The sequence below is a fragment of the Salmo salar genome, chromosome ssa04 (assembly GCF_905237065.1).
Source record: "Salmo salar chromosome ssa04, Ssal_v3.1, whole genome shotgun sequence".
NCBI classification, from domain to species: Eukaryota; Metazoa; Chordata; class Actinopteri; order Salmoniformes; family Salmonidae; genus Salmo; species Salmo salar.
In genome coordinates, this window is record NC_059445.1 from 12,154,039 (window position 1) to 12,175,544 (window position 21,506).

General features: G+C 44.3%; 1 non-coding gene and 1 pseudogene across 1 annotated transcript; one reads left to right on the forward strand and one right to left on the reverse strand.

The window, feature by feature from the left end:
• Positions 1-18,523: 18,523 nt before the first annotated feature.
• LOC123742551 (ecdysone-induced protein 74EF-like) overlaps positions 18,524-21,506 on the forward strand; it is a 4,758-nt pseudogene continuing 1,775 nt past the window's right edge.
• Positions 21,325-21,455, reverse strand: LOC123742604 (small nucleolar RNA SNORA76). Its single transcript, XR_006769757.1, has one exon. It is a non-coding gene; the product is annotated as a small nucleolar RNA SNORA76 (small nucleolar RNA).

The following is a 21,506-nucleotide window of genomic DNA, read 5'->3' on the forward strand; positions in this document are numbered from 1 at the left end:
TTAGACTAACCCTGGCTAATTTAGACAAGGGCCTAGCCCTGTCTGCTGTCTGGTGATGTCCTACTACACTGTAACTCTTTAGTAATTTAGACTAGCCCTAGCTAATTTAGACAAGGGCCTAGCCCTGTCTGCTGTCCCTGGTGTGTGTTACAGTGTACTGTACTCGTTGGCCCCTGGTCCTGGGGAGCCGTGGTCTGGGAAGGGTTCAGAGCTGGGGACTTGGACAGGAACCCAACAGATTTATACGTGTTTCAGTTGGAATAACCCAGGGATATGTCCCAGGGTTGTCTGGTTGTTTCAGCGAGGGGGGATTTTCTAAAAGTCGTCTCCTGTTTCTACCGGGTCAGCGTTTTGTCCTACTGAGGACATCACGTGGTGACGAGGCATTAAAATACACATTTCTACTTTTTTTTCTTCTTTCTCTCCGTTCTCTTAACCTAATTCCTTTTCCACGACTGCCGTGCTGTTGCTTTCCTGTCTGCCGGTGGCTCTGAACAGTCTACGCCAAATGCATATGACTTTAACTGTATTTATCCTTTTTTAAATGTTTTATCTGTTACGCAACTGTACTGTTATTGTTAAGTCTATTCGGCGTACGCCTTTACCTGGGCGGACATGACATTTTGCTTTAATGGACGAACCAGAGCAATTTATAAGGATCTTGAAAGATGTTTTAAAATGTGAGACTTTGGACCACACACACATGAACTCCACTTTACTTTTCGTTAACCATAACTCAACCACAACCTCCTCAGATGAATAACAAGTCTTTTCCTTGTCTGTCTCTGGGGCTAGATCTACCATTACAACTAAGGCTTGACTTCAAAATACATTTTTTCCTTTAAGCAAAATACTCATCTCTTTCTAATGGCGCTTCTGAGAATGGACATTTTACTGTAAAGAAAACAAGCCAAGGCAAAGAATTGACCCTGAAATATGAAACTGCGATATATTTGAGAGGACAAAGAGAAACCTAACATTTGTCTTCATAGTCACATTTATTAATATTCAGCACAGTTTAAAGAGGATGCACATGCTCATATTTCAGGTTTGAGAGTCACGAAACGAGACAAAGCTGGTTGAGCGTCTTTCATATTTCTGTGTGTGTGTGTGTGGGTGTGTGCACGCTCTGATGATGCCTGTACTGATACTCAGCCAGTGCCTAACCTGATTCATTACTCTGGTTACTGTTTCCACAGACCCATAAAGAAATCATTTGGGTTAAAGGAAATGATTAAGTGTTATTAATATTTTGTCAGTATTTTTCCTGTTTCTGGAGCTGATGTTATAATGAACTGTTAGAACCTAAATGGCTCCTTTCTGTGGACAACTAGCTGTGAAACCGCATGAGTGTCCTTGGGGCGGGCTGGCTGGTGTGTGTGTGTGTCTGCGTGTGTACCAGGCCCTGCTGGCTTCAGCTTGGGAAACCACTGGGACGTCTTCCAAAAGGACTGACTGTCGACTGGTTTGTTGACTCAATAATGGTTAGAGGGGCAAGTGTAGCCATCTTAGAACAGAGCTGCAGAGAGAAAGTGAGAGAGAGAGAAAAAATCAACTGGTTCTTTTGGAAGTCTGCAATGTGTAGCTGGAGGGCAGTAGATTTTTAAAGAGCTCTCACCTCACGGTATAATTTCCTACAATTTGAATGACAAACTGCCCTGGACTGGCAGCCATTAGCCATTACCACTCCACACATACACAGGCCAAAACAGGGCCCTGACTGGTCCCCAGACCAGACCAGTCCAGGACCACCAGCACACTCACTCCCTACTGCTGCTCCAAAACACAGGGTGGAGTGGGTATAGTCTCCCCCCTCCATCCACCTCTCCTGGGCATACTGCCCCCCCCCCCATGCATAATTATTATTATTATTATTATTATAATAATGATAATAAAAGACAGAAGGCCTCGCCAGCAGCAGGTCAGCTCTAACGTGGGCTTTCTTTCACACCCTTTCAGTGTGGTTGTACTGTCGATCCAATGGGAGGCTGCCGCTTTCACTCGGTCATTGCTGTTTGTAATGAAATATACTGGAGGTTTCACCAAATGTGTTTGTTTTTACTGGACAATTAAATTGTGTTTTGAAAGAGCTTTGATGCTTTGTGTAACCGCCATGTACTGTAGATAAATAAAATAATAATAGTTTTCATACGGTATATGTACTTTGATCAATAACACGTAATATTTTGATATTTTGGAATATAAATGCATTTATTTTGCAGCATTTCTTCCGGCGATGACTGAATCATTCAATTAGACGTCATGTTTTCACGTGTTCAGTGACTCATATGATCAAACACATGCGTGTCGTTTATTCTGCCATTCATTTTACTGTATCGTCGTTATTGCTGACGGAAGTTACTGCCATACCGTGTGCACAGTTTAATCAACTTACACTCAACACTAGATTTCACCGTTTGCCTTCTGACTTACCCATCTAAATCATTGGCGAGGCCCTTGTTTAATCAGAGGGGGAGATGTTATTTCTCCACAGCGCACTACTACTATAGCTTATGAAGTTGCAAGCTGCGTCTGGCGAATGGTCAATACCCTCCCAGATCAATAATGTTCCCGTTTTGGCCGCCACAGGCACCGGCAGCTACGGATTTGATTATTCTTTTGTCGGAGTGAAGAACGGCTGTAGTGTGATGGGAGAATGTATTGTCTTGCGGGAACTTATTTAGACCTCCTGTTTATTTATTTCTGTATTTTCTAGTTTGAGTTTGGGGAAGAGGTATTTGGTGGGGGTCAAACCACACTCCAGGTAGGGAAAAATACTGAACACTAGCTACAACATTGCTGCAGTTAGGACCGTGATCTATAGGTTACAGAATAGAGAATCCACAGCGTTGGCTTGTTCATCACAATGAAGGCATAGATCATATTGAGATATTTCTGTAATAATTCAGCTTGTCTCAGTGATCCCCACGTAATTCTATTATATTTAATTCTATTCCATCCACGCCTGCCGTAATTGGTCAACAAGATAATTAGCAGCGTGGTTCTTGTCAGTCAAGCCACTGGACTACCAACACTGTGTTCTCTGAGCTGAAATCAAGCAGGCAGACCAGGGAGAAAAGACTGTATGTAGTGAGACTGAGAGCGGCTCAATCGATCAGGAGAATGTGCTTGGTGATGGAATAGGAAGCATTACCAGTGTAGCCTATACTAGGTGTTCGTTTGGAGACTTTCTGTCGGAGCTGGGCTGGGTTGACACCTCGGATCACAGTTTGATCGATGGAAGAGCAGCCTCTCGCCGACCCAGTCCTATTAAGGTGGATGTTTTCAAAGTTTGGGCCGGGCACTGGGGAAAAAATAGGAAACGACATGGAGAGGAAGTGGAGCCTGAGAGGCTGACACGCTTCATAGACACTCCTCCCTGGCTGCCCGCCGCGCTGTCGGGGGTCAAGTAGCTATCTCTCCTCTCCTCGGCTGTGGGCAGTGTTTGTCTCCAACTTACTGAATCTCTAACAGAGAGAGGGATTGCCTTAAACACACACAGGCGCACACATGTTCTCACAAAGACACAGATTCACACCACACACACCTTTATATACACACACACACACACACACACACACACACACACACACACACACACACACACACACACACAAAAACACAGGTTTAGGTTAGGCGAATGATAGTGGGGAGGTTCAGTCCTGTGCAATGAACAGTTTACAGAGTTACTGTATTGCACATAGGTTCCATATAAGGGATGTTTGTGCCCCAGCATATCCACTGTGTGGATCAATGCTCTCCTGCTGTCACAGGGCAGTCAGCTGGCTGAGGCAGCCAAGGGAGCCCTGCCAGACCCACGGAGGGAGGGGGAGGGAGGGGGGGAGGGATGTTTGCTGTATTTTTTGTTATTTATTTCACTTTTGTTTGTAATCTAATTCACTTGCTTTGGCAATATAAACATATGTTTCCCATGCCAATAAAGCCCCTTAAATTGAGAGAGGGAGGGAGAGGGAAGGCATTGAGAGAGGGGGAGAGTGAGAGGGGGGGAGAGTGAAGGCATTGAGAGAGGGGGAGAGTGAGGGGGGGAGAGTGAAGGCATTGAGAGAGGGGGAGAGAGAAAGGGGGGGAGAGTGAAGATATTGAGAGAGGGGGAGAGAAAGAGGGGGGGAGAGTGAAGGCATTGAGAGAGGGGGAGAGAGAAGGAGAGGGGGGGAAGAGGGAAGGCATTGAGAGAGAGAGAGAGAGAGAGAGAGAGAGAGAGAGCGAGAGAGAGAGAGAGAGCGTTAAGTCTCTGTGTGTAGAGGAGATGGAGGATAGTAGTCAGTCGGGGCGAGCCGCGAGACACGCTGCACCTTGACCACCTATTATGAAGCTCTTTGCCACGATGTCAAGTGAAAGCAAGTTAATTGGGTGGTGCTGTAGAGCATGTTAGGGCCGTGGTTGAGGCCTGCCGGCTTGACAGTTGAGTGTCAGCAGGACCCAGTGGAGTGTGACTGAGAGACAGAACGCTGTCACTAGGACTGCCGTAGGGCCGCCAGGGCTGTTAGTGAGAGAGAGCCCCCCCACGCCACATACAAACACATTCCCTTTCCGTCAGCCCCAGAGTCTGACGCACGGCTAGAGATTGCCCCCCCCCCCGCAAAATGAAATGCAGCATTCCCCATCACACTCGGAGAGGAAAATCACCTATGCTTAACGGAAGGGGAAAAACAACAGCGTATACCTCCTACACTTGGGTTTTAAAGGTGTTGTTTTCAAAAATGGTGTATGGACAGTTGTTGATAAATTACTGGCATTTGTTTACTTACGCTGATTCATAGTTATTTAGTGAAGTGTTGAGTTTAATCAAATAACTCCATAATGTTGTTATATACACCTAGATTTGGTGCGTCATTTTCTGTGCTGCTTTACATACAGACAAATTATAGAGGAATTATAAAAATCGGAATAGAAAAAATAAGGGTATCAACAACGCTTCAAGAATACCCATTAACAATGTAGAAATGTGTTCCAAAAGGATTTGGCTAGATTTAGTTAGCCTTCAAATAATCCTATTTCAACATATTCCACCCTGTAATGCTATATTCCTAACACATACGGACATACCCAAATAGGACTTATTCAATGTAAATAGAACCCAAATGTTCCCTCTAAGTGACAGATTCCCCAGGGTGGAGGGATACTGTGCCTTCACAGATAGTGTGTGAGTGCTCCGCCCGGCGGGACGCTGCCCATTTATCTTCCTAAACCTCACATCCAATCTGCCTCACCGCTGACAGAGGAAAATGAGACCATCGCTTTTGTACCATTCAGAGGAAGAAGTGATATTGTGAGGAAGTGATATTCAGCAGCTCCCTCATCCTCGTCTCAAACGACAAAATAGACCCTAATCAGATAGGATTGAATGATAGATGAGAAGTGAAGAAGTGGGACCCGTCCAGGACAGTAGATCATTGTGTTTTACACCACATTTGTCTGACTGGGGTTGTGATATGATATTTGTACGGAAGCGGTTGGTTGGGATAGATGGACCCAGGCAGCAGTCCCATATCCCCCCCGTTAGAACGGGCGTCTCAACACACTCAACTGGACCATAATGGAGGCCTTATGAAACTGATGGACCAGAGCATGGTCTCTATTCTGCGTCGCACAAAGCGTTTGACAAGGCTGTTAGGACCTTGCCAACGCTCCGCTCGCCGAATAGGCTAATTCCTTTGATTGGGGAGGCTGGTACTGCTGAGAAGAAGTGTAGGCAACCGCATTGAATTGAGCTTTAGTTGGCTTTAATTTTTTACTAGAGAGATTAAGTCAGGGCTATTCATTCATTAAGGGACAAATTGGGCTGAAAATGACAGGATGCATGATGTATTTTGTCCTCGATTTGAGGTGGCTGATATAAGTATGAGGATTTGTCTGATTAAAAACCAGCCCTGCAGCGAGACACAGGCCCTTTGACACTGAATTAAGCACTGGCCTTGGGCAATGTTGAGATATAATTATATTAATATGATTATCTCTGCAAACAATGCAATATTTACCAAGCAAACGCATCTCATTTAATCAAACTGTTCTTTTAAAAAAAAGTTCCAGCGATACCCATGAAAATGTCATTTTAAAGAAGATTGCTCGTTGTATGTGCTGTATGTAGCCTACTGCTAAGGCAGTCGACGGGAGTCTTTAGACACCTACAGTACAGTGAGTTCCACTATGAACCATATCAGTATTTCATAAAGTTTTTATACTCACATTCATCTCCTTCTCTTAAGTTAATCCAATCACCTAAAGCTGTGGAAATCAAATTCCTGCAGCATTTCTCTCATTGTCAGGATCCTTCCTGTCTGCTCCTCCACTTGGACCGATCCTCCTGTTCTGGGAGTAGGTCTCTAAACTGCTTATAGGCCCATTACCACACACCTTGAACCATAATGGTTACACCTAAAACACTATCAGCACATGTTTTCAGAGGAGGAAATCCGCAACTTGAAAAGACCTGGAAAAATGAAATACTCTTTAAATAAACATTTATGGAATAGGGTACCGTTTGAAAGCCTTGTACGTTATATTATTTAAGCAATCGTCAAAATAATTGATCAGAAAGTGCAACCCAGGCCTATAGTTATGTACTGCAGAATCCATGACTTATTGTATTAAAGGCCTTTAGTTACAGTGCCTAACCTGTTGGTTGTACTGGATGATTGAATGGGAGATATTCTTATTTTACTCATTCATTTACAGTTCAAAGACCAATAATAAACACATCTGCTGATTTTATGTAAAAAAATAAAACATTTTTTACATTTCCCGTAATTCTAAAAAGACACTGATACGTTTGGGGGCGGTTGTAATTTCCCCCAAAGTTCTTAACAAAGAAAAGGGAAGAAGAAGTGGGTAAGAAAAATCAATAAGCCATTTTAGTCTCTATCTATCAAAGCGGATTCCTCCCTGTCTGTTTTAAAGCGGGGACGTGGCACTTTAATAGGGTAGCGCCAGGCTGGTTGAAATGTATGCCAATGATTCCTGTCATTTCCTGGCAGGCCCGGCCATGGTTCACTGAGCTCCCCACTTCTCCCTTGTCAGCTCCACTGAAGACAAGCATTTAGTTGCAAACTTTGAGCAGGTTGCCACCCGCGCAAACCAGAAATGATGTGACTGCTGCTTCTTTCACCTCCCTGACAACCCCTCCCTTAGCTACACCACCGCACCGCCCAATGTCACTCGCGGTCAAATCGGGGGTCTGGTCTGCCCCCCCTCACTCTTAACAGGGGGAACATGCTGATTTTAGAGGAAGAAGGGCCAAAATAAATAAGGGAAGGGGCTGGATAGGTGTGGGGAAGCTCAGATAAATAGGAAAGAGAATGATACCAAAAAAGAGAAGAGTTCCCTCTTGGTTCTCAGGAGACAAGTTGATATTGTATGAAGAACATGTTGACCTTAGAATCTGAGAACTACAGTACAGGTTCAATGTTATAAATATCAGTAATGATAAGTAGCATTTTATCAGTTGACCTGAACCAATGTCCGCAACAGTCCGTCCCATTTTATCTGTTTATTTCAACTTGTCTACCAAACCGTAAAGGTTGTTTTCAGCATGCCTATACATGGTATACAGTGCCCTCTGCATTTTGTATTATTTTGACTGTATACTTCAAAAGTTTGGAATTGAACTCAAACCATGACTATTAAAGTGCAGACTCAGCTTTAATTTGAGGGTATTTTCATCCATATCGGGTGAACCGTTTAGAAATTACAGCACTTTTTGTACATATAGTTGAAGTCAGAAGTTTACATACAATTAGGTTGGAGTCATTAAAACTCGTTTTTCAACCACTCCACAAATTTCTTGTTAACATACTATAGTTTTGGCAAGTCGGTTAGGACATCTACTTTGTGCATGACACAAGTCATTTTTCCAACAATTGTTTACAGACAGATTATTTCACTTATAATTCACTGTATCACAATTCCAGTGGGTCAGAAGTTTACATACACTAAGTTGACTGTGCCATTAAACAGCTTGGAAAATTCCAGAAATGATGTCATGGCTTTAGAAGCTTCTGATAGGCTTATTGACATAATTTGAGTCAATTGGAGGTGTACCTGTGGATGTATTTCAAGGCCTACCTTCAAACTCAGTGCCTCTTTGCTTGACATCATGAGAAAATCTAAAGAAATCAGCCAAGACCTCAGAAAAAAAATTGTAGAGCTCCACAAGTCTGGTTCATCCTTGGGAGCAATTTCCAAATGCCTGAAGGTACCACGTTCATCTGTACAAACAATAGTACGCAAGTATAAACAATATGGGACCACGTAGCCGTCCTACCGCTCAGGAAGGAGACGCGTTCTGTCTCCTAGAGATGAACGTACTTTGGTGCGAAAAGTGCAAATCAATCCCAGAACAACAGCAAAGGACCTTGTGAAGATGCTGGAGGAAACAGGTACAAAAGTATCTATATCAAAACGTGTCCTATATCGACATAACCTGAAAGGCCGCTCAGCAAGGAAGAAGCCACTGCTCCAAAACCGCCATAAAAAAGCCAGACTACAGTTTGCAACTGCACATGGGGACAAAGATCTTACTTTTTGGAGAAATGTCCTCTGGACTGATGAAACAAAAATAGAACTGTTTGGCCATAATGACCATTGTTATGTTTGGAGGAAAAAGGGGAAGCTTGCAAGCCGAAGAACACCACACCAACTGTGAAGCACGGGGATGGCAGCATCATGTTGTGGGGGTGCTTTGCTGCAGGAGGGACTGGTGCACTTCACAAACTAGATGGCATCATGAGGAAAGAAAATTATGTGAATATATTGAAGCAACATCTCAAGACATCAGTCAGGAAGTTAAAGCTTGGTCGCAAATGGGTCTTCCAAATGGACAATGACCCCAAGCATACTTCCAAAGTTGTGGCAAATGGCTTAAGGACAACAAAGTCAAGGTATTGGAGTGGCCATCACAAATCCCTGACCTCAATCCCATAGAAAATGTGTGGGCAGAACTGAAAAAGCTTGTGCGAGCAAGGAGGCCTACAAACTTGACTCCGTTACACCAGCTCTGTCAGGAGGAATGGGCCAAAATTCACCCAACTTATTGTGGGAAGCTTGTGGAAAGCTACCTGAAACGTTTGACCCAAGTTAAGAAATGTAAAGGCAATGCTACCAAATACTTATTGAGTGTATGTAAACTTCTGACCCACTGGGAATGTGATGAAAGAAGTAAAAGCTGAAATAAATCATTCTCTCTACTATTATTCTGACATTTCACATTAAAATAAAGTAGTGATCCTAACTGACCTAAACATGGAATTTTTACGAGGATTAAATGTCAGGAATTGTGAAAAACTGAGTTTTTAAATGAATTTGGCTAAGGTGTATGTAAACTTCTGACTTCAACTGTAGGAGACCAAAAGTATTGGGGCAAATTCACTTTATCTGTATTAAAGTAGTAAAAAGTGTAGTATTTGGTCCTATATTCCTAGCACGCAATGACTATGTAAAGCTCGAGACTGTACAAACTTGTTGGATACATTTGCTGTTTGTTTTGGTTGTGTTTTAGATTATTTGGTGCCCAATAAAAATGAATGGTAAATAATGTATTGTGTCATTTTGGTGTTACTTTTATTGTAAATAGGAATAGAATATGTTTCTAAACACTTCTACATTAATGTGGATGCTACAATGATTACGGATAATCCTGAATGAATCATGAATAATGATGAGTGAGAAGGTTAGTATGTCTTGGGGGTATGATATTTCTGCGTCTAGCTTTCTCACTCATCGTTATTCAGGATGATCTGTAATCCTGAATGGGCACTGTATACGTACGTTGGTATCCATATCAGCATCTTATCAATGATCCCACCACGTAGCCTATCTGTCTGTGTTGTGGCTCATCCTAACTGAATATAATGATCAGTCACTGTGACTTAGCACTGGGACTTCTGCCCCAGTCCAGCCATCTCTTTCTTTGTCTGCAGAAACTCAGTAATGTGACTACCGCATCTGACAGTCTGGTGTGCGCCTCACGTCAAGGCCATGGCCTTGTATTTTCTGCCTTGTAGCACACAGAAGTAAAAATCGCTTGTCAGGCCGAGGTGTCTGAGAGCTGACAAGATGCCCCAGTGACATTTCAGCTCGAAAGAGCAAGTGTCTTGCAACCCGACTGGTCAAATATCAAAGGTCAAGCAGGGCGAAGCTGGAGCTGAGAGCTGCTTTCCGGAAGGGAAGGCAGTCTCCGACTCAGGCTACGGCCCGGCAAGGCAACCTCCCCCCCCCCCTTCCGCTTGGCTTTGACAAGCGGGGCGGGCGGGCCGAGGCGGCCGTGCGACTGAACAAAGTGATTTTCTGTTGGGCATGGCCAGACAGTCTAGTTCCTTTTTATTGGCTTCAAAAGGGAAAGGGGAGCAGACGTTGACATTGATTAATCTTCTAAACCGCTAGAACATGGTGGGGTGGGGGGTTGGAGGGGTGAAAAGGGGGCTTGGCAGCCCCATAAGGAGGGTCACTCCAGTGGTTTGTGCAGGGGCGGAAGCACGGCCCTCTGAAATGTATTCTGACATTCATTAGAATATCTTTGACACCCATCATTGGGGGTCGTCACTTGTCAGAGTCGTTGGGTGGTGGGGATGTGTCTCCTCTCTCCGGTGATCCTGATTGGCCCCAAATCAAACTGCTGAGTGACCCTAGTTTTATGTAGATGGCAGTAATGGGATCGCGCGCTCTTTTTTTTTTAATGGCATGGATGGGGGAACAGCATAGGGCTCGACACTGCTCCTGCTTTAGGCTAAATGTATGAATGAGATTCAGCAGTCCCTAACTACATCTGTGCTGACACACATAGAACCTACTGTACATCATATAGGAATACGTCAATCTCCCAACTCCTCTAGCACTGCACCTGCTTGTTGTCAGAAATAAAACCAGCCTTTTTGCTCTCCTTTGAATTTCTATTGCATTTTAATGGTGAGCATTGGGGGAGAGAGGGAGAGAGAGGAGTCAAGATCATCTGACAGCCATCAAGGCAGCAGCGGCACGGCAGTCAGAGCTGACATAAATATTTAACACGGAGGGGCCAACCTACAGCATGTCATGTCACGTCCGTGATTAGGGCGCACGGTGACCCCCTCTCATGTAACACAGGTTCACCCTCGCCATGTCAGCGCCTCATAGATTCTCTATCAGAGGACGTTCCCGGCGCTCCGGTTAACCCCCATTTCCATAAACCCATTCCTATGGAACAGTACAGAGTTCCTTCCCTCCCCTCCACCCCTACGGAATATCACTCCTCCATGTGATGAGAGCCCCAGAGAGGGAGGAGGAACTCAGGCCTGTTAAGTGTGCGGAGTGTGTCGTCTCTCTTGACACCTGGCCTCTGTAGAGTAGACTGTCTCTAGCTCTGCGTTTAGGGAAAACTTTGTTTCCCCGATCCTTTGACTTCATTTGGTTGTTCTACGGTATCGATCGGCTGAAGCGTTTCCCCAACGTAATGTCATTGTTTGCGACCTGTCAGGCGTGATACCCCGTGAATAATTGCCCCGTCCCTAATTAGCGTGAGATCTATAAAAGAAACCTCACCTCCATACGTTATTTCCACACGGACCGTGAAGAAACAATTAAAAGCGTATAGAGGGGTAATCCATGGTAGAACATCGCTGCTGCTGTGAAATAAATGAACAAATGAAACTAAATGAAACCAATATGGCTCTGTCATAACGTTTACTGGGGAGTTTTATTTCCTGAGAAATACTGAGTAGAAGGGCAATAAACGAGGAGTTAAAATAGTGCCGAGGACAAGAGAGCGGTTAAATGAAACTTCTTACTAAAATAATATGTGCATACATTTAGACTGTACCTCATCAATGGTGTGCATTGAGCCTCCGCTTATAAATCATCATTCGACTTTTTATACTTTTGAAAAACTTTTACTCGGCCCTTTGCCCTTCCAGATTTTATAATATGTTACTGATCAAGGACGTGTGGGCACAGCAAGCATTTTTTTTAATACTTTATTGAAATTTTAAGAATAGTAATAAAAACCTAATCAAAATATATGACACACACACACACACAGGTTCATAATGAGCTAGCTCTCCACTGGAATCTCTCCGTTGCAGCAGGCCACAGCTGCATAATACAGGAATTTATTCGAGGTTTATTGGGGTCAGGCTTTCCTGCTGTAACTCAACGTGGTTTTCATGCCAATATATTAACCTCTCCAATCGATTTGTGGCACTCGCTGGTCCAGAAGGAAATCATAGCAAATATGAAAGTTGTTGACAAGAACAACAACAAGTGTTTGGAGGGTAATTATCAGAGGATCCCAAAAAACAAACCCCCAAAAAAACAGATGGGCTGGATATTTTATTATTTTAGTAATATAAACACAGGTCTTTCTGCAGTATGTAGAGATGTACCACCCAGACCTAATACTCATTTGAAACCCTCTGAGGCCTGAATTGCACCTTATTCCCTATTTAGTGCACTACTTTTGACCAGAGCCCTAGGGCCCGGGTCAAAAGTAGTGCACTATTTAGGGAAAGGGGTGCCACTTGGGACGTAACCCTAGTTTGCTGTATCGTCACACGCCGTGGCCCTCAGATCCCAGCTGGCATTGATGTTCATTTGAATCGATGTCGTCTAAGATGCCGTATTGCAGCTGATGTAGTCTTGTGGTGGGAGAGGCAGTAAAGTGAATAAGCTCACCAATAAATAACTGTCACACCACACATTTTCTCCCTTGGAGACGTCAGGGAAGAGGTGGCTTTGAGCAGTGGTAGTGCATTTCATGGGTTCCATTGATACTGTATGAATGAACGCATGTATATCACATGCATGATTGAGGGGTAACTGATTGCATGTAATCAGATTACAAAAAAACTAACTGTAATCAGTTACTTTATCAGCAGAAATATTGTAATCAGATTACAGATACTTTTGAAAAAATGTATAACTTTTTTGATTACTTTAAAATTCAGAGGCAATTCTTTTATTCGGACAAGACTTTATCAGCAAGCACATGAAAGCTTTGCCGACCGGACGCAAAAACATTATTTGCCCCCACCAGCCACAGTCGAGAGACAAAAGCACTTCCGGACACTTCTAAACACACCACCAGTGCTCAGGGCGCTTTGCCTTTTCCAGTATGATAACTTTGGGCTGGTGGTGATGGCTCTGCCGGTAAAGAACATATTACACCACCTCTGTGGTCTTTGCCCAGACTCTTCTCTCCTTTCTCTCCTGTTCTTTGTTCAGTCACAAATCATTCTGAGGGCTGACTGAGCTCCCTGAAGTGCATCTGTGTGTTAAGTGCCCCATCCTGGGGTCTTGCGGTGTTAATCCAATTTGCCCTGAACATTTTCCAGCCAGTTCCCTGTGCAGTCCTGTGGAAGGTTGGAAGCGACACACCTGGGGAAAGAGGAAGGACTCTCCGAAGAATGAGATCTGGGAAATGAATGAAGGAAGGAACTAAAGGAATAACAAAGGAGGGGATGGAGGGATGGGAGATGGGTTCTGAGTGCTGCTGGCTACTTGTCCCTGTAGTCGTTTAACACGCACACCGTCACACATGGAGAGAGGCGAGAGAGACAAAGTCACTGATCAAATTTTCATGGGGAAGCCTTTTTAGGCCCAGCCCTATTGTCTTGCCCATTAGAGTCTCTGGGATATTGGGGGACGGTGACAATGGACCCCCCTCCCGCCTCCCCCTCTCACAGGGAGACTGAAGTGGGATGGTATTACTATTTCATGGGCCTCAGAAGAGACCACTGCTCTACTTTAGGGGTGGGTCTGTCACAGCGGAGCAGCATCCTGCTCTGAGTGCACCGACACACCATTGTTCCACTTCAGGTCGAGTCGTGTGCTCGCGATCGTGCCCCAGAGTGGAAGAGACCCATTGTTGTTGTGTAAAGTCTTGTTTCTCCTAGAGGTGTAACAAGAAAAGCATTTAGTAATCTGGAACAGGTCAGAGGTCAGCGTCATGGGAAATGAACAAGCGAAATGTTTCCTGTCCTCATTGAAGACATCAAAGACCTCTTCTCAAATAGTAAAATAATACGGCAGTTAGGCTACCTCAAACGAACCTCTTAGGCTACCTCTTGACTTGACAGCAGCATGGTCAAATTGAGCAATTTTAGATGCATTGTTTGAGGATGCTATTCATGCCATGGTCACAAATTAGTACAGATTGGCAAAATAATTGATCCTCTTTCCATTTAGCTAGTGAGAACTTGAGACCTTGTGAGACCACAACCTTCTCTCTGGGGGGAGGAGTGTGTTACAGCAGTGTCCACCCAGACTGCATCCTGGAGACATTTTGAGGGTATAATTAATGAAAAATAGACTGGGTGTGACCTTTGAGCCAGGTGATTGACACAGACAGACAGTTACAATCCCTTAACCTTCCCAAATGTCAGGATGTTCCTAAACTGAAGGAGTACGGCTGACTAGTACCCCTCCTCTCCTGCCTCTATATGCCACTACTGCCTGCGTCAGTCCTTCCTCCCACCGTTCATTCTGCATCACCATATTGATTTGTTTGTGAGGAGACTGTGGCCACCTATTAAATATTCACCCGTTGTTTTTTTTTCATTCTCACCAACACTTTGTCCTAAAAGCAATTTGTCTCCTAAACTCTTTACGTAAGAGTGCTCCTTTCTGCTCACAAGTTGGAGGAACACGAAAGACAAATCCTTTCCTTTTGACCGTTCATTTTTAAATCTCTGGTTCTTTAGAATCTCTACATCCTCTATATCTCTTTTGGCTGTTAGAGATCATTTAGTGAAGTGCGTCGCTTGAAATAATGATGTGTGGTCTATAGGGCCTCTCTCGTCTCCACCACTTCTGATAACTGTCTCTGTGTGATTCTCTACCCTGAGTTGAGGCAGTTCAGCGGTTCATAGGAGTACTATTACTCCTACCCTTGTAAATGATCCATATAGGATCATTCTATTCTATTCTATTTTTTTTTATACAGTGAAGATATCGCACAGCCAGTCAGTCGACATCATCCCCACTTTTTCGGAACAATCTCAAACTTCTCCCGTTCTGTCGTATCGATTCGCGAAGGTGGCAAAACTTCTCTCGCTCTCTTTGCCAGTTTTGTCTTTGTTTTGTTTCAGCATTGTTCATTGTTAAAAAAAAAAACGGGTGAGAAGTAGCTGAGGCAGATGAAAGACTTTTCCCTCCTTTCCCACTTAATGCCCTAACTTCGGTCCCAGTAGAGCGGAGACACTGAACTCTTTTCCGCCGTCAGAGTGATTGGGTGTGGCTGCTGTGTGGAGGCCAACTTCCATCCCCTTCCCTAATTCCATGTGAGTAGCTGAAAGGATACATTTGCGTTTATTTGCGCCTTTTATGTCTGAAAACTTCAAAGACTCCCCGTCTCCTCTTCACCTATCACCGATGACAGATACCGCACCTTCGTGAAACGACGGGGGGAAACGTTAACCGTTATTTATTTTAGAAACATTATAAAATATGCCACTTTTTTTTCCCATCCCAAAATAAAAAATAACTAAACAGGGAATTGATAGTGAGAGGAGTGAATGTGAGGGAGCTGCTGTTAATATATTAATTTAATCCTCCTGTTCGGTGTCTTCAATCCCCTCAAGATGGGCAGTAATCAGTTTGTTCCTGTCTGCTAGGTTTCCAGGAGGGGAGGGCCCTGCTAATCAGAAGTGGCGTAGCTACTCGGAGACACTGAGGAAAGGGGAGGGGAGAGAGATGACACCTCACAGATTTATTACCTCGGAATCTTCCAGGCCGAGCCGCTCCCCGCAAGCCGCCAACGAAGCCCCAAACCGCCAGAAAACAGGCAAAATAAATAAGACTACCCAACAATCTAAAACAAACATGGCAAATGTATGGAATGCCAGCCCGACACGCACTGTGCCAAGTGACACCTCTTTAAATTGACATTAACATTAGTTTGCCTTTGTTCTGAATTTCTGTGTAGATTAGAGATGATTCTTTTGTATAACTTTTCTTTTCAAAACTAGAAAGTAGGGAATTTGGGCTTTTACATATGAATGTTTATTAAACATTTTCCTTTTAGGAAAATATTGCAAGTGACATAAATGTGCAGTATAAAATATACCTTGCTCTCAATCTAGCATGAATAATTAGGGCCAACATATTCAAATGAATCACTAGAAAACTAGAATTTTAGTAGTAATTTTAGTATATTACAAATATTTACTGTTAACAAAAAATTCTGATAAATTCACCTGATTCCATCCAATTGTTCTAAATATATTATACATAAGTATTTTGTTACTCAAAGATCAAACCACAATTATAAAAACATGTACTTATGCATATTGAATCACTAGCCAAATTCTTACCATTTGTTTCTGATCTTCCTGACACAAAGCAAGTGACAGATCCATGAATGTATTGGTTTACTGTGTGTCTAGTTGGGTTGTTAGGCCGTGCCCCTAATAAGTCAGATAATTGAGCCTCACAAGATGGCTTTGACCTTTTAGGTGTAACTAAATTGACCTTTCACCCCAGACGAACACCTCTGACCCCTGTCATTTTCAGCCGTGTGAGTACCGGTTATGTATTTAGTATTGATTGTGTTTTGGTTTTGAATAAGGCCAGTTAAACAGCCCTGTTCAACTCTCCACAACTGTGATTGAGTAGACTACATGACGACATTTTGTTGTGATAGGCTGTGAAATGTTCATTTGTATAAAGACTGTTAGCTGAGCATCTAGGTATGATAGTGTTTAATCTCATTTACAAACCTTTATTAATTATTTAAGCCAGCTAACTGTTAATTATGCACCTCTCTTCCTACTTATGAATTGATAATGATGTTGTAAATGATCATGTGAGGGGCTACCTGATGTGTAGGACTAGTTCAACCTATTCCGGGTTGAAGATCATTATTTGCACTGTGCCACAGTAGCTACTGGGTGTTTTGTTGTTAGCCATATTAGCTTTAATTGTCTTGTGTGTCTCTACTTATGTCTGTTGGTACCAATAGCTAAGTGCTGTGGATCATCGTCAAACATGCTTGGAAAAAAGCAGGGTGTCCTTTTCCCCCTTTGGATGGCGTATAGGGATTGGTCTCTCTCTTTCTCTCTCTCTCTCTCTCTCTCTCTCTCTCTCTCTCTCTCTCTCCTCTGTGATGAACTGTGTGGCGGAGGAGGGAGACATTTCGAGGGGGGTGACCAGGGCTGTAAAGATCATGAGTGAGTCTTGGAGTGACAGGAAACAATGAACTTTCCCTGTGTCCAGTAAATTAACCCATGTCATCAGCCGTGCACATTCCCACTGATCAATACTGAACACTTTGCTTTCGGAAAATGAGGGTCATCCTCCTCTCCTCTCTCTCCTCCCCGGAGCAGAGCTGTTCCCAGGGGGACGGACAGATACGCTGATAAAACAATCACCATAAAGAGGTTCCACATTCAGTGGAAGACTCCTCTCCTCGTCCCCTCCACCCTCCCTGACAGGGGCGCGGTCGATAAAGTGGATTTGAGGATATAAATGTTTCCCCGAGCCCTCTCCATCACTGGGATACTCTGCAGTGACACACTCACAGGGGGCACTATTCCACCGTCTTTCTCTGTTCCGACCAACTCTGTTAGAGAGCTTGTTTCCTATGCTCTGTCGTCGTCCTACTGTTTTTAGAATTCAGCTGGCTGCGTGAGGGGCGCTACAAGTACTCCTCACTCGTTATCTGGGACTGCTCGGTACTTTACTTTTATCTCCCTCCTCAAATATCTCCCAATGCCATTGAATGGTGAGTTTTAAAATCCCCTCATGGGCAATATGTTTTGGAGCCACAGGAGCCAGATAAAATGTCTGGAAAACCCAGAATACACAGTCTCCCCTGTGGGGCAACAGTTACTATCAGTATCCCCCTTTTTCTATTTAATTCTCCCTCCCTCCTTCCATCTCTCTGTAGTTTAGTTTAGCGTTCACAACACTACCTTTATCACTTCCACCAAATGGGGGGCCAGGATCAATAGAATGTTCTGCTGCCTCCAAATCTCTCTCTGCTGTAGCTCCGTCTGTCTGCCTGTCCAGCCGGCCTGACCTCAGCACGGCGCGGTCGCCGTCCGCTGCCCAGGAGGATATTAAAGGCTTAGATAAAGAAAATAGAGAACCCATTCGGACTCGCCCATCGGCCCAGAGAAAGTGCTTGAAGCAGCAGATAGTGTGTGTGTGTGAAAAAAACCTTTTTCCATTATAAGCCATTTCCAGGTTGCAACCCCTTGGCGGTGACAAAGTGCTCTCCTCCACATCTTCATTTTGTGCTGATCTGTAAGAGGGGGGGACGACTGTCATCTGTCACCACACTAACCCCGCGCGGCTGCACCTCTAATTGCAGCCAACTGTCGACGCGTTCATTTAGACCTTTTTACATTATTTATCGGGGGGAAAATATTGTATTGATTTTGGATGCCTGGTCGGGATGGCGACGAGGCAGGACGGGTATAAGTGATGTGGCTAAAGAGCTGATAGGACACTCTATAAACTTTTACATCACCGTGTCAAAGCTGCACTTTGCCGACATAAAATGAACACAGTCGTGGAGTATTAGTTAGAGTGGGAGATGACTGTGCAGGCGGTGAATCGTAAAGCCGAGAGCGCCGGCTCTGGTGATTACGCAAGATAGTGGCACAAGTGCAGGTAGGAGAGGACCGACGCTGTGTTATTATAGTCCACTGTGACTGAATATGTGTCAATACATTTATTAATATATTACGGGGATCTACTCCTGCCTCCATTTTGGGTCGTTAGAGTCCCCTTTTCAATCAACATCTACTTGTTATATTGCTTGCTTCCTGTTAGTGCCTGTAGGCACAGTGTGGTTGTTTATTTGTAGTGGTATACAGATGTAGGATCTTAATTTGGGCCAGTTTTCTACAGCAGGGAAATAATCCTGTAGCAACAGGCAATGTGAATTATAATAAATTGACATTTTTGAAGAGGTTGATACTTTTCAAAGTGGAAGTTACAAACTTTAGAAGACTTTTTAAAACTCAAATACACCAAGTTTCTCAGCAAGAAAAGAGTGATCAAATTAAGACCCTACATCTGTAGATGCAGTGTGACTAAGATACAGAGCCTTGTGTTGTTGGCACTACCTGAAGATAGCCACTGCAGGATACTAGAGCTGTGAACAATACGACCAGGAATGTCTGAGGCTGATCTACCAGGACCAGGCCTGGTCCCATAATGAAGCACATACATGGCAGGGGACTGACACATGTAATACAGCCTAATCTCTTCAGACTGTTTCACAAGTCTGACATGCCACATAAAATCAAAGTCAGGAACCCTCCATAAAACAAGGCATCTGGTAGTTAGCACAGCTCTGAAAAACAGAAACCCGGATTATTACTGTACACGAAAACTGGTTGCCAGAATGCCACTTTCTTTTGTTTTTACAACGGCATAAATGAAACAAACCTAGCTTTTTCTCAGGGGAGGGGCACACAAGGGCTCCACACCCCCCACCCACCCTCCCCTCCATCCCTCCCTCATCCCCCTTTCAATAAAGACACTGCACATAGCATACCTGCAATGTTTGATTCCCATATAATTGAAACAAGGCGTGAGAGAGTCCTTGCCAGAACATGGCCTTGCCATTTAAGGTAATGTTTGCACTGCTAAAGCAGCTTAATGAATCCAAGTCCTCGGTGCTGGCACGGTGACTCCTTAGCCGGGGCCTGCAACTGCCTCAGGACACTGTCCCCTTCCACACACAGCTGTGAAAAGTTTAAAAACTTTCGGCCTCCATAACATGAAACGGTGAGGGCGAATACAAGCGCAATTAAAAAGGGGGGGGAAATATTGCTTTGGCATCCCCAGGTCATTATCTCAGGTTTACTACTCTTCGTACAGTGCTTTTATTTTCTTTATACGAGAACGGACTGGCTTTTAAACGCTCGCATTACTTGTTTTTCCCTTTTAGTGTTTTAATTTCTCAAAATGCTTGTATGCGTCAAGGGGGGAAAACTGGTCGGTCGTACCTTGGTTGACCCTCAGTTTCTCCAACAGATCAACGCAGGGCCCGTCTCCAAAGTTCCCCCCCATGGGTTTTTCACTCACAGAGTCTTAGGACAAAATAATATCAGACTTTTGGAAAATCCTTTCAGATTCACCGCTCATTACTAGTGCTAGCTGCATAATGATAGTTTTGAATCTTTCTCCCCGAGGTCTAGAGCCTTTATGTGGGGCTCATTTTTCAAACCTGTAACTGAAAAGGAGTGTTCTCGTCCTACAAATTCATAGTTTGAGTCCAATGTATTTAATCCTTGGAACCCCACAAAAAATGCATGTTTATTTCTCAACAAAGGCCACAGATAAGATGAATCGTGTCAGCCGTGACATTAATCACATGAGCTATTTTGTTTAGGATCTGAAGTGATATGGCTGGCTAACAATAACAAATCATTTGATACAGAGACATGAGTGTGTATCTGGTGGTGTGTGTGGGACAATTAATGAGATGTGCCATATACTGTACAAGAACAGACCACGCTCAGCCAACGGTACAACAATTACATCTGTCCAAGAATTAGGAACACATTGAGACCACAGACCACAGGTCAGATATAGGAAAAGTCTATGCGCGAGAACCCCACTAGAAAAGGCCACCAGATTACAAAAGACACAGGTTGTATCTCAACTGGCACCATTTTCCCTATGTAGTGCACTACTTTTAAACAGAGCCCTATGGGTCCTGGTCAAAAGTAGTGCACTATCAAGGGAATAGGGTGCCATTTGAGACACACATACTGTACTGTATTGGTACATAGTGTACTGGTACATACTGTACTGTATTGGTTAGGTCTCCGTTGTTGTGTCTATGGTAAGCCCCACTAAAATGACTTGTTAATCCAGTAACTGGACTGGAGAGACACCTAACCTGACTAATACAGGCACTCTCTCTGGACCAAGGTTCTGATCAGTGGAGATGGAGGGTATCTAGTGTAATGCAGCTCCACTGGGCCTAGTAGCAGCAGTAGTAGTAGTAGTAGTAGCAGCAGTAGTAGTAGCAGCAGTAGCAGTAGCAGTAGCAGTAGCAGCAGCAGTAGTAGCAGTAGTAGTAGTAGCAGCAGTAGTAGTAGCAGCAGTAGCAGTAGTAGTAGCAGCAGTAGCAGTAGCAGCAGCAGCGGCTGCTGCTGCTGCTGCCGTAGCAGCAGCAGCAGCAGCAGCAGCAGCAAACAGCAGCAGCAGCAGCAGCAGCAGCAGCAGCCGCAACAGCAGCAGCAGCAGCAGCAGCAGCAGCAACAGCAGCAGCAGCAGCCAGCAGCACGTTGCAGTAGCAGCAGCAGCAGCAGCTGCTAGCAGTAGCAGCGGCAGCAGCGCAGCGCGCTGTGCTGCAGCTAAGCAGCAGCAGCAGCCTTGTGCTGCTCTGCTAGCAGCAGCGGCTGCAGCAGCAGCAGCAGCAGCAGCACAGCAGCAGCAGTAGTGCTGCTGCTGCTGCTCTGCCGCAGCAGCAGCAGCAGCAGCAGCAGCAGCAGCAACAGCAGCAGCAGCAGCAGCAGCAGCAGCAGCAGCAGCAGCAGCAGCAGCAGCAGCAGCAG